Genomic DNA, 10,115 nt, shown 5'->3' with positions numbered 1-10,115 from the left:
CACTGGAAGTTTGAGAAGTTAGTTGTCTTTGCGACAACATTGTATGTAATACATAATAATAGAAAAAAATCAATTACAGTGTGTATGTGTGTATATATATGTGTGTGTGTGTGTGTGTGTGCGCATATAGTAGTTAAGTTAAATAATTGAAAGCCTTTAACAAGTATAAGTATTTGTTGTATTTTGTTCATATGTAATTGTTTGCCTTCTGTAGACTTCGAGTGTTTAAACAAGATTAAGACAAGGCTTGCAAAGATAACTTCTGTTTATTTATTTAGAGATACAATGTGGAACAAGCCTTTCCAGCCCAACAAGTTGCACCACCCAGCAACGCCCCTATTTAACCCTGACCTAATCACAGAACAATTTACAGTGACCTACTAACCAGGCTGTCTTTGGAATGTGGGAGGAAACTGTAGCACCTGGAGGAAAGCCTTCATTTACCATTGCCATCTTAAACTCATAAACATAATCACTCCAGGTGCCACGTTTGGGTCATGAAGCATTTGGATATCTCTTCATGGAAATTTGGAGTTAATTCTGCGCACTGGTGTGATCTCCACTTGGGTCCTAATTAAATATTCCATTAACTTGTGTCACCTCAAACACAGACCAATTTCAAATAAAAACAGAAAATGCTGGAAGTGCTCAGCAACTGCACACAGAGCTGAAAGAGCCTTTGTCAAGGCATGTAGTTCCAGAGCCGCGGACTTCAGATGGAGGTGATTTCTATCAACATTTTTGCCATGAGTTGAATTCACTGCTTGGAATTCTATGTACGTGACAGGAAGATAAGATTCAATGAGAAGTAATCAGCAAAAAAACAGGAGACTAAGGAAAGCTGAAGGAGATTAATTTCTTATATTTATGCAGCCAGGATGAAAGAGACACTTGCCAGAAATCTGACCATATGGTGTTGATTATTTCAAAATATGATATGTACAGAAAGGCGTCTGGTTACTGATGAAGTGGAATATAGTAGAAAATTGCAAATCAGTCTTAGACCAGTTATATTGAAAATGCCTAAGAAGAGCCGGTATCTAAAAAGAACACGGTTACCTGCCTTAATGACTGTCGTCCAGTAGCACTTAGGTAATCCACTCTAATGAATTGCTTTGAGAGGCTGGTGATTACACATATCAACTCCTGCCTGAGAGATGACTTGGACTGCTCCAGTTTGCCTACCATCACAGGAGGTCCACAGCAGTTGCCATTTCCCTGGCTCTTCACTTGACTCTGGAACATCTGGATAGCAAAGGTGCATACATCAGGGTGCTCTTTATTGACTACAGCTCAACATTTAATACTATCATCTTCTTGAAACTAGTGAATAAGATTCAAGATCCTGGCATCAATACCTTCTTGTGCAACTGGATTCTTGATTTCCTCAGCTGCAGTTCAGATTGGCTATAATATCTCCTCCTTAATCTCCGTCAGCACAGGAGCACAGTCTTTCATTGATTTCATTGACTTGTATTTATTGTGAATGCCCACAAGAAATTGAATCTCAGACATTTAATTATATGATGGCATATATGTACTTTGATAATAAATTTTCTTTGAACTTTGGTTTTTACAAGAAAGTATCGAAACCTTTTGATTTGTTACATTGAATGGATTTTGTGGAGAAATTAACATAGTTAAAAAGAATGTCATGGTGAAAATACTCCAAGTAAGGCATTTTCTAAAGATGAACAGCAGGTTATAGAGAGTGAGGGAGGTGGGATAAAGTAAGAAGCTGGGAGGTGATAGGTGAAAGTGATGAAAGGCAGAAAAAGAAGAAATCTGATAGGAGAGGACAGTGGACCATGGAAAACAGGGAACAAGTAGCAACACCAGAGGAAGGTGAGGAGAAGAGAAGGGGTGTGTGAGGTTCCAGAATGAGGAATATTGACAGGTCTAGATAGAGTGGATGTTGAGAGGATGCTCCTATAGTCAAGGAGACGAGGACAAAGGGAACAGCTTCAGAATACAAGAATGTATCTTTAGAACAGAGATGAGGAGGAATTTCTCTAGCCAGAGGGTGATGAATCTGTGGAATTCATTTCCACAGATGGCTGTGGAGGCCAAGTCATTGGGTATATTTAAAGCAGAGTTTGATAGGTTCTTGACTTATAAAGGCTTCAAAGATTATGGAGAGAAAGCAGGAGCCCACTGCTCTACTCTCTATATACACATGACTATGTGGCTAGGCATAGCTCAAACACCATCTATAAATTTGCTGATGATACTACCATTGTTGGTAGAACCACAGGTGGTGACGAGATGGCCTACAGGAGTGAGATATGCCAACTGGTGGAGTGGTGTCACACCAACAACCTGGCACTCAATGTCAGTAAGACGAAAGAGCTGATTGTGGACTTCAGGAAGGGTAAGACAAAGGAACACATACCAATCCTCATAGAGGGATCAGAAGTGGAGAGAGTGAGCAGCTTCAAGTTCCTGGGTGTCAAGATCTCTGAGGATCTAACCCGGTCCCAACATATCGATGTAGCTATAAAGAAGGCAAGTCAGCGGCTCTACTTTATTAGGAGTTTGAAGACATTTGGCATGTCAACAAATACACTCAAAAACTTCTATAGTTGTACTGTGGAGAGCATTCTGACAGGCTGCTTCACTGCACAGGCCTGAACAAAACTGCAAAAGGTTGTAAATCTAGTCAGATCCATCTTGGGTACTAGTCTACAAAGAACCCAGGACATCTTTAGGGAGCAATGTCTCAGAGGTCCTTAAGGATCTCCAGCACCCAGGACATGCCCTTTTCTCACTGTTACCATCAGGTAGGAGGTGCAGAAGCCTGGAGGCACACACTCAGTGATTCAAGAACAGCGTCTTCCCCTCTGACATCCGATTCCTAAACGGACATTGAAGCTTTGGAAACTACCTCACTTTTTTTTAATATACAGTATTTCTGTTTTTGCACATTTTAAAATCTATTCAATATACGTGATTGATTTACTTGTTTATTTTAAAAAAAATTTATTTATTTTGTTTCTTTGCTAGATTTTGTATTGCATGAACTGCTGCTGCTAAGTTACCAAATTTCACATCGCATGCTGGTGATAATAAACCTGATTCTGATTCTGATTCTGAGAATGATAATAAATGTGCCATTGACTCAATGGGCCAAATGGCCCAATTCTGCTCCCATGATTTTTGGTTTAATATTGCCACTGAAATTCATACATCTGTTACTTATAATATACATCATTTGTTTGTTACAGTGTTTGAAAAGCATTATGAGCATTATGAGATTTGGCTGGTCTAACCTAAAGGTGCAAGCCCTTCATCTGGGCTTACTACTTCAGACCAAACTAAAGACTTAAGTAGCCATGTGTAATATTTCTTGGATAGATTTTGGTAGAGTTCCATTCACAGTAATCATTGCTGAGAAAAAATATTCTATGTTTGGAATTCCAATTATTTGTTTGTTTATCTAGATTGAGCCAAGAGCTAATGACTAAAGTGTTCTGGCTACGTTAACAGGAAAATGTGCAATGATTATTTTCCACATGCTTATCAGAAATAGTTCCCACAAATCTGTGGTGACCTGTAGTGTTCCACAGGGATCAGTGCTCAAACCTCTGTTGTTTGTGATTATATATTAATGATTCAGATGAAAGTATAGGTTGCTGATCAGTAAGTTTGCAGAAGACTCAAAAAATGGGTGGTTAACCCTTTTTGTTAATACAATGGTGGCTTGGAGATGGGAATTGGGAGGGGTAGGTCGGGGCAGGGAGGCAACCAAAGCATGATTGTACTATGGTTGCATCTCTTTCAGATATGTGAATTGTACATTTGTTATGTACTGCACAAACCTCCTTTGTACTATGCTTTCTTGATTTAAAAAACCAATAAAAAATATTGCTGAGAAAAAACGGGTGAAGTTGAGGATAGCGAAGAAGGTCGAATGCTCTGGAGAATACAAATCAAGTGAAAATATGGGTAAAAAGTGCAAATTCTGGACAAATGTGAGCTGCTCCTCTTTGGGGGAACAAATAGAAGAGGGAAGTATGGAGTAATGACTGGACCCTTGGGAACAATGATATACAGAAATATTTTGGGATGCATCTATTTTTTCCTGAAAGAGGTGAAATAAGTACAAAGTACCAAATTCAAAGTACATTTATGATCAAAGTATATATAAATTATACAATATTGAGATTCATGTCCTTACAGGCAGCCACAAAGCAAAAAACCTGAAAGAACCCATGAAAAACCCATGAAAAAAATAACCAACAAACACCCGATGTGCAGGGAGAGAAAATAATCATAAATCGTGCAAACAATAAAAGCAAGCAAAAGCAATGGTCGATAGAGTGATAAAGAAGACATGTGAACTCGGTCTTTTCTCCTTGGAGCGACGGAGGATGAGAGGTGACCTATAGAGTTGTATAAAATGATGAGAGGCATTGATCATGTGGATAGTCAGAGGTTTTCTCCCAGGGCTGAAATGGTTGCCACAAGAGGACACAGGATTAAGGTACTGGGGAGTAGGGACAGAGGAGATGTCAGGGGTAAGTATTTTTACTCAGAGTGTGGTGAGTGTGTGGAATGGGCTGCCAGCAACGATGGTGGAGGCGGATAGGATAGGGTCTTTTAAGAGACTTTTGGATAAGTCCACGGAGCTTAGAAAAATAGAGGGCTACGGGTAAGCCTAGTAATTTCTAAGGTAGGAAGATGTTTGGCACAACTTTAAGGGCAGAAAGGCCTGTATTGTGCTGCAGGTTTTCTATGCTTCCATGTGGTATAGTCACCTTTATTGTTCACGGCATTATGAAAGTCAGCAAGCAATACTGCAGCTACATAAAGCTTTAGTTAGGTCAGGTTTGTGAAACTAGCATGCAATTCTAGTCATTATGTTATAGAATGAAGTGGAAGCTCTGGAGAGGTGTAATATAGGTTCATCAGGACATTGCTGGGATTAGAGAGCATTAGCTATAAAGAGAGGTTATAAAAATGTGGATTGTTTCTCTGGAGTGTTGGAGACTGAGGAACAGCCTGAAAGAAGTATATAAAATTATGAGAGGCAGAGGCAGGATAGATATTCAGAGGCTTATTTCCAGGGAGGAAATGTCAGGGAGGGCAGCATTTTAAGGCGACAGGGAGAAAGCTTAAAGGCGGATTTGCAAGGGAAGTAGTTTTACATGTTGTGGTAGGTGTCTGGAACGTGCTTTCAGGGGAGATGGTTGAAGAAGATGCAATAGTGAGTTAAAGGGGCATTTTACAGGCACAAGAACAATAGAGAGTGGAGGGATGTGCAGGCAGATGTGCATTTTATATTGGCATCATGGTTGGCACAGTCATTGTGGGGTAAATGGCCAATTCTGATGCTAAACTGTTCTATGTACTAAATGGTAACCTTGTATTGGAAATTGCCTTTGAAAATGTTACAGTATTTACATAAGAAGCGAAGTTGGACATAGTAGGTGTTGTGTATTTATTACTTCAGTAATATTTGAGTAATACTGTAAACATATTTCTTATTGGAGATTTTGATTGGAATGCAGCACAGACACAGTAGAAGCATTCCTGCGCAAGTCCAGTGAAAAGCTTTAAAAGCCCAGTCTCCATAAAAGAGGGCTACCATCTAGTGAAGCAGTCATCATGGGAGCAATTGTTGTCAGAGTGGTGAGGCTTCGGCTCAACAGGGCTTTGGCAAGAACAGGCGGAGGCAAGGTAAGTAGGTAAGTTCATTCCTTATTTATTTCTGTTTTCTTATTTAACTCTTGAGAGAATAGGAGGTATGTCTACAGGGCTAGTGTTCTGTTCTGGGTGTGAGATGTGGGATTTCTGGGAGACTACCAGCCTCCCTGATGGCCACATCTGCACCAGGTGCATTGAGATGCAGCTCCTTAGAGACTGAGTTAGGTAACTGGAGCCGCAGTTCGATGACCTTCAGCTTTTTTTGGAAAGCAAAGAGGTGACAGACAGGAGCTACAGGGAGGTAGTCATCCCAAGGTGACAGTCAGGAGAGGGAAGGGAGAGCATCAGATAGTGGAGAACACCCCTGTGGCTGTCCTCCACAATAATAAGTAGACCTTTTTGTATACTGTTGGTGGGGGGGGAGGAGATGACCTATTTGGGGGAAGCAACAGTGGCCATGCCTCGGGCTCTGAGTCTGGCCTTATGGCTCAGAAGGGCAGGAAACTGGAAAGGATGGCTGTAGTACTAGAGGATTCTATAGCTAGGGAGTCAGATGGGTACATATTGGTACCAATGACATAAGTGGAAAAAGGGAGGAGGTCCTGAATACAGAATACAGGGAGTTGGGAAGGAAGCTGAGAAACAGGACCTCAAGGGTAGTAGTCTCGGGATTGCTGCTTGTGCCATGTGACAGTGAAGATAGGAATAGAATGAGGTGGCAGATAAATGCATGGCTGAGAAATTGGAGCAGGGGACAGGGATTCAGATTTCTGGATCATTGGGACCTCTTCTGGGGCAGGTGTGACCTGTACAAAAGGGTTGGGTTGCACTTGAATCTGAGGGTGACCAATATTCTGGCAGTCAGGTTTACTAGAGCTGTTGGGAGTGGTTTAAATTAATATGGCAGGGCGGTGGGAACCAGTATGATAGAGCTGAGGATGAGCCAGCAGATTTACAAGTAAATGTTGGAAGGAACATGGATGTATGGAAGGAGAAGCCAATGATTGGGTACAAATGCAGACAGAGCATAGAGTTGAATTGTACCACAGAGACAAAATTCAAAAGGGTGAAGAATACAGGACTGAAAGTGGTGTATTTAAATGCGTGTGAAATTTGGAGTAAGGTGGATGAACTTGTGGTGCAATTAGAGACTGGTTGGTATGACATTGTAGGCATCATTGTGTGGTGGCTGAGAGAAGGCTTTAGTTGGAAGCTTAACATCAAAGGATATACTTTGTATCAAAAGGACAGGCAGAAGGCATAGTGGTGGTGTGGCTCTGTTGGTAAGAGATAGAATTATTTTTAGAAAGAGGTGACATAGGCTCAGAGAATGTTGAATCTTTGTGGGTGGAGTTAAGAAACTGCAAGGGTAAAAAAAAACAATATGGGAATCATATATGGGCTTCCAAATAGTAGCCAAGATGTAGGGTTCATATTGCAAAGGGAATTGGAAAAGGCATGTAATGAGGGTAATGTCACAATTATCATGGGGGACTTCAATATGCAAGGGGATTGGGAAAATTAGGCTGATGTTGGATCACAAGAGAGGGAATTTGTTGAATGCCAATGAGATGGCATTTTAGAGCAACTTATGCTTGAGCCTAATAGGGGAAAGGCTCTCTTAGATTGGGTGTTATGTAATAACCCAGATTTTAATAGGGAGCTTAGTGTAAAGGAACCTTTAGGAGGCAGTGATCATAATATGATTGAATTTGTACTGTAGTTTGAGAGTGAGAAGCATAAGCCATATGTATCACTATTGCAATGGGATAAAGGGAATTATAGAGGTATGAGAGAGGAGCTTGTCTAGGTGGATTGGTGGAGGATAGTGGAGGGGATGATGGCAGAGCGGAGAATGCTGAAGTTTCCAGGAATATTTCACAAGATGTAGGATAGATATGTCCCACAGAAGAAGAAATTCTCAAATAGCAGGGCTAGGCAGCTGTGGCTGTTAAGGGAAGTTAAGGGCTGAATAAAAGCCAAGGAAAGGGCATATAAGATAGCAGAAATGAGTAGGAACTTGGATGATTGGGAAGCTTTTAAAATCCAACAAAAGGCAATGGGAAAAAAGGAAAAAGCTGAAATATGAAGGCATACTAGCCAATAATATAAAGCAGGATACCAGAAGATATCTCAGTTACATAAAGCATAAAAGGGAAGTGAGAGTTCATATTGCACCACTGAAAAATGATACAGGTGAGGTAATAATGGGGGGGGGGGCAAAGAAATGGCAGATGAACTTAATGGGCACTTTGCATCTGTCTTCACTGTGGAAGACACTAGCAGTGTGCCAGAGGTCTGTGAGTGTCATTGGATTACAAAGGAAAATGTGCTAGGCAAACTGAAAGGTCTTAAGGTGAATAAGTCACCTGGGTTAGATGCATTCCATCCCAGTGTCCTGAGAGAGGTTGCTGAAGAGATAACGGATGCATTGGACATGATCTTTCTGGCATGGTCCCAGAGGACAGGAAAATTGCCAATGTCACTCCACTCTTTAGGAAGGGAAGAAGGCAAAAGAAGGGAAATGATAGGGCAGTTATCTACCCTTAGTTGTTGGGAGAGTGTTGGAGTCTATGATTAAGGATGAGTTTTCAGGGTACTTGTAGATTAATGATAAAATAAGTCAAAGTCAGCATGGTTTCTGTAAAGGAAAATCTTGCTTGACACATCTGTTAGAGTTCTTTGAGGAAGCAACATGTAGGGTGGACAAAAGAGAGACAGTGGATGTCATTTACTTGGATTTTCAGAAGGCATTTGATAAGGTGCCACACATGAGGCTGCTGAACAAGATAAAATCCTCTAGTGTTACAAGAAAGATACTGGCATGGATAGAGGAATGACTGACAGGCAGGAGGTAGATAGTATGAATAAAGAGGGCCTTTTCTTTTTGGGTGCCAGTGACTAGTGGTGTTCCTCAGGGGTCAGTTTTGGGATCACTACTTTTCATATTGTTTGTCAATGATTTGGATAATGGAATTGATGACTTTGTGGCAACGTTTGTGGATGATATGGAGATAGGTGGGGGGGCGGGGTCGATCGTGCTGAGGGAGCAATGCGATTGCAGCAGGACTTAGACAAATTGGAAGAATGGGCAAAAAAATGCAGATGGAATACAGTGTTGGGAAATGTATGATAATGCATTTTGGTAAAAGGAACAAAAGTGCAGAGTCTTATCTAAATGGAGAGAAAATTCAAACATCAGAAGTGCAGAGGGGCTTAGGGGTCCTCGTGCAAGACTCCCAGAAGGTTAATTTAGAGGCTGAGTCTGAGGTAAAGAAGGCAAATGCAATGTTGGCATTTATTTCAAGAAGAATAGAGCATAAAGGCAAGGAGATAATGCTGAGGCTTTATAAGACACTAAGCAGGCTGCACTTGGAGTGTCGTCAACAGTTTTGGGCCCCGTATCTCAGAAAGGATGTGTTGTCATTGAAGAGAGTCCAGAGGAGGTTCTCAAGGCTGATTTTGGGAATGAAAGGGTTAACATGCGAGGAGTATTTGGCAGCTTTCGGCCTGTACTCACTGGAATTAAGAAGAATGCATGGGATCTCATTGAAACCTGCTGAATGTTGAAAGGCCTACATAAAGTGGACGTGTGGAGGATGGTTCCTATGGTGGGGGGTATCCGGAACTAGAGGGCACAGTCTCAAAATTGAGGGGCGACCTTTTAAAAAAAGAGGTAAGGAGGAAGTCTTTTAGCCAGAGAGTAGTGAATCTGTGGAATGCTCTGCCACAGACTGCAGTGGAGGCCAAGTCCATGGGTATATTTAAAGTAGAAGCTGATAGTTTTCTGATTGGTCAGGGCATTAAAGGATATACTGAGAAGGCAGGTGTACGGGGTTGAGTGGGAGCTGGGATCAGCCCTGATGGAATAGCAAAGTGGACTTGATGGGTTGAATGGCCTAATTCTGCTCTGATGTGTTATGGTCTTATGTTGTTTCACTAGATATACTTATCACTTCCTGAGGGGCTGCTGTGTTCATGCACGCCGACTTCTTTCTTAAAAAGAGACTAGTGGAGACTAGTCTCTTAAAAATTAGTGAACTTAAAAACTTATAAAGAGACTAGTGGAGAAACTGTCGCTGCTTGGCCTTAAAACTGCCATGTGTCACTGGATTCTGGATTTCTTGACAGAGAGACCACAGTCGGTCTGTGTTGGCAGGAACATCTCTGACTCCATCACACTGAGCACTGGATACCCACAAGGCTGTGTGCTCAGCCCATTGCTGTTTACGCTGCTAACACATGACTGTGCAGCCACATTCAAGGGGAACCTGATCATTAAATTTGCTGATGATACCACAGTGGTGCAGCTCATCAGCAAAAGTGATAAAACAATGTACAGGGAGGAGGTCAATCACATAGAGAGCTGGTGCAGTGGCAACAACCTGATGCTTAATGTCACCAAAACCAAGGAGGTGATCGTCGATTTCAGGCGGTCTCAGCCTGAGCACACACCCCTCAGCATCAGC

At 41.6% G+C, this 10,115-nt stretch overlaps 1 long non-coding RNA gene across 1 annotated transcript; it reads left to right on the top strand.

Annotated features, from left to right (window-relative positions):
* Nucleotides 1-4,237: 4,237 nt before the first annotated feature.
* LOC132392399 (uncharacterized) lies at nucleotides 4,238-9,631 on the top strand. Its single transcript, XR_009511520.1, has 3 exons — nucleotides 4,238-4,377; nucleotides 5,511-5,687; nucleotides 9,590-9,631. It is a non-coding gene; the product is annotated as an uncharacterized LOC132392399 (long non-coding RNA).
* Nucleotides 9,632-10,115: the final 484 nt, after the last annotated feature.

This window comes from Hypanus sabinus, chromosome 4 (assembly GCF_030144855.1).
Source record: "Hypanus sabinus isolate sHypSab1 chromosome 4, sHypSab1.hap1, whole genome shotgun sequence".
Taxonomy (NCBI): domain Eukaryota; kingdom Metazoa; phylum Chordata; class Chondrichthyes; order Myliobatiformes; family Dasyatidae; genus Hypanus; species Hypanus sabinus.
Note: the sequence above shows the minus strand (reverse complement) of the source record. Positions and strands in the feature narration are given on the sequence as shown.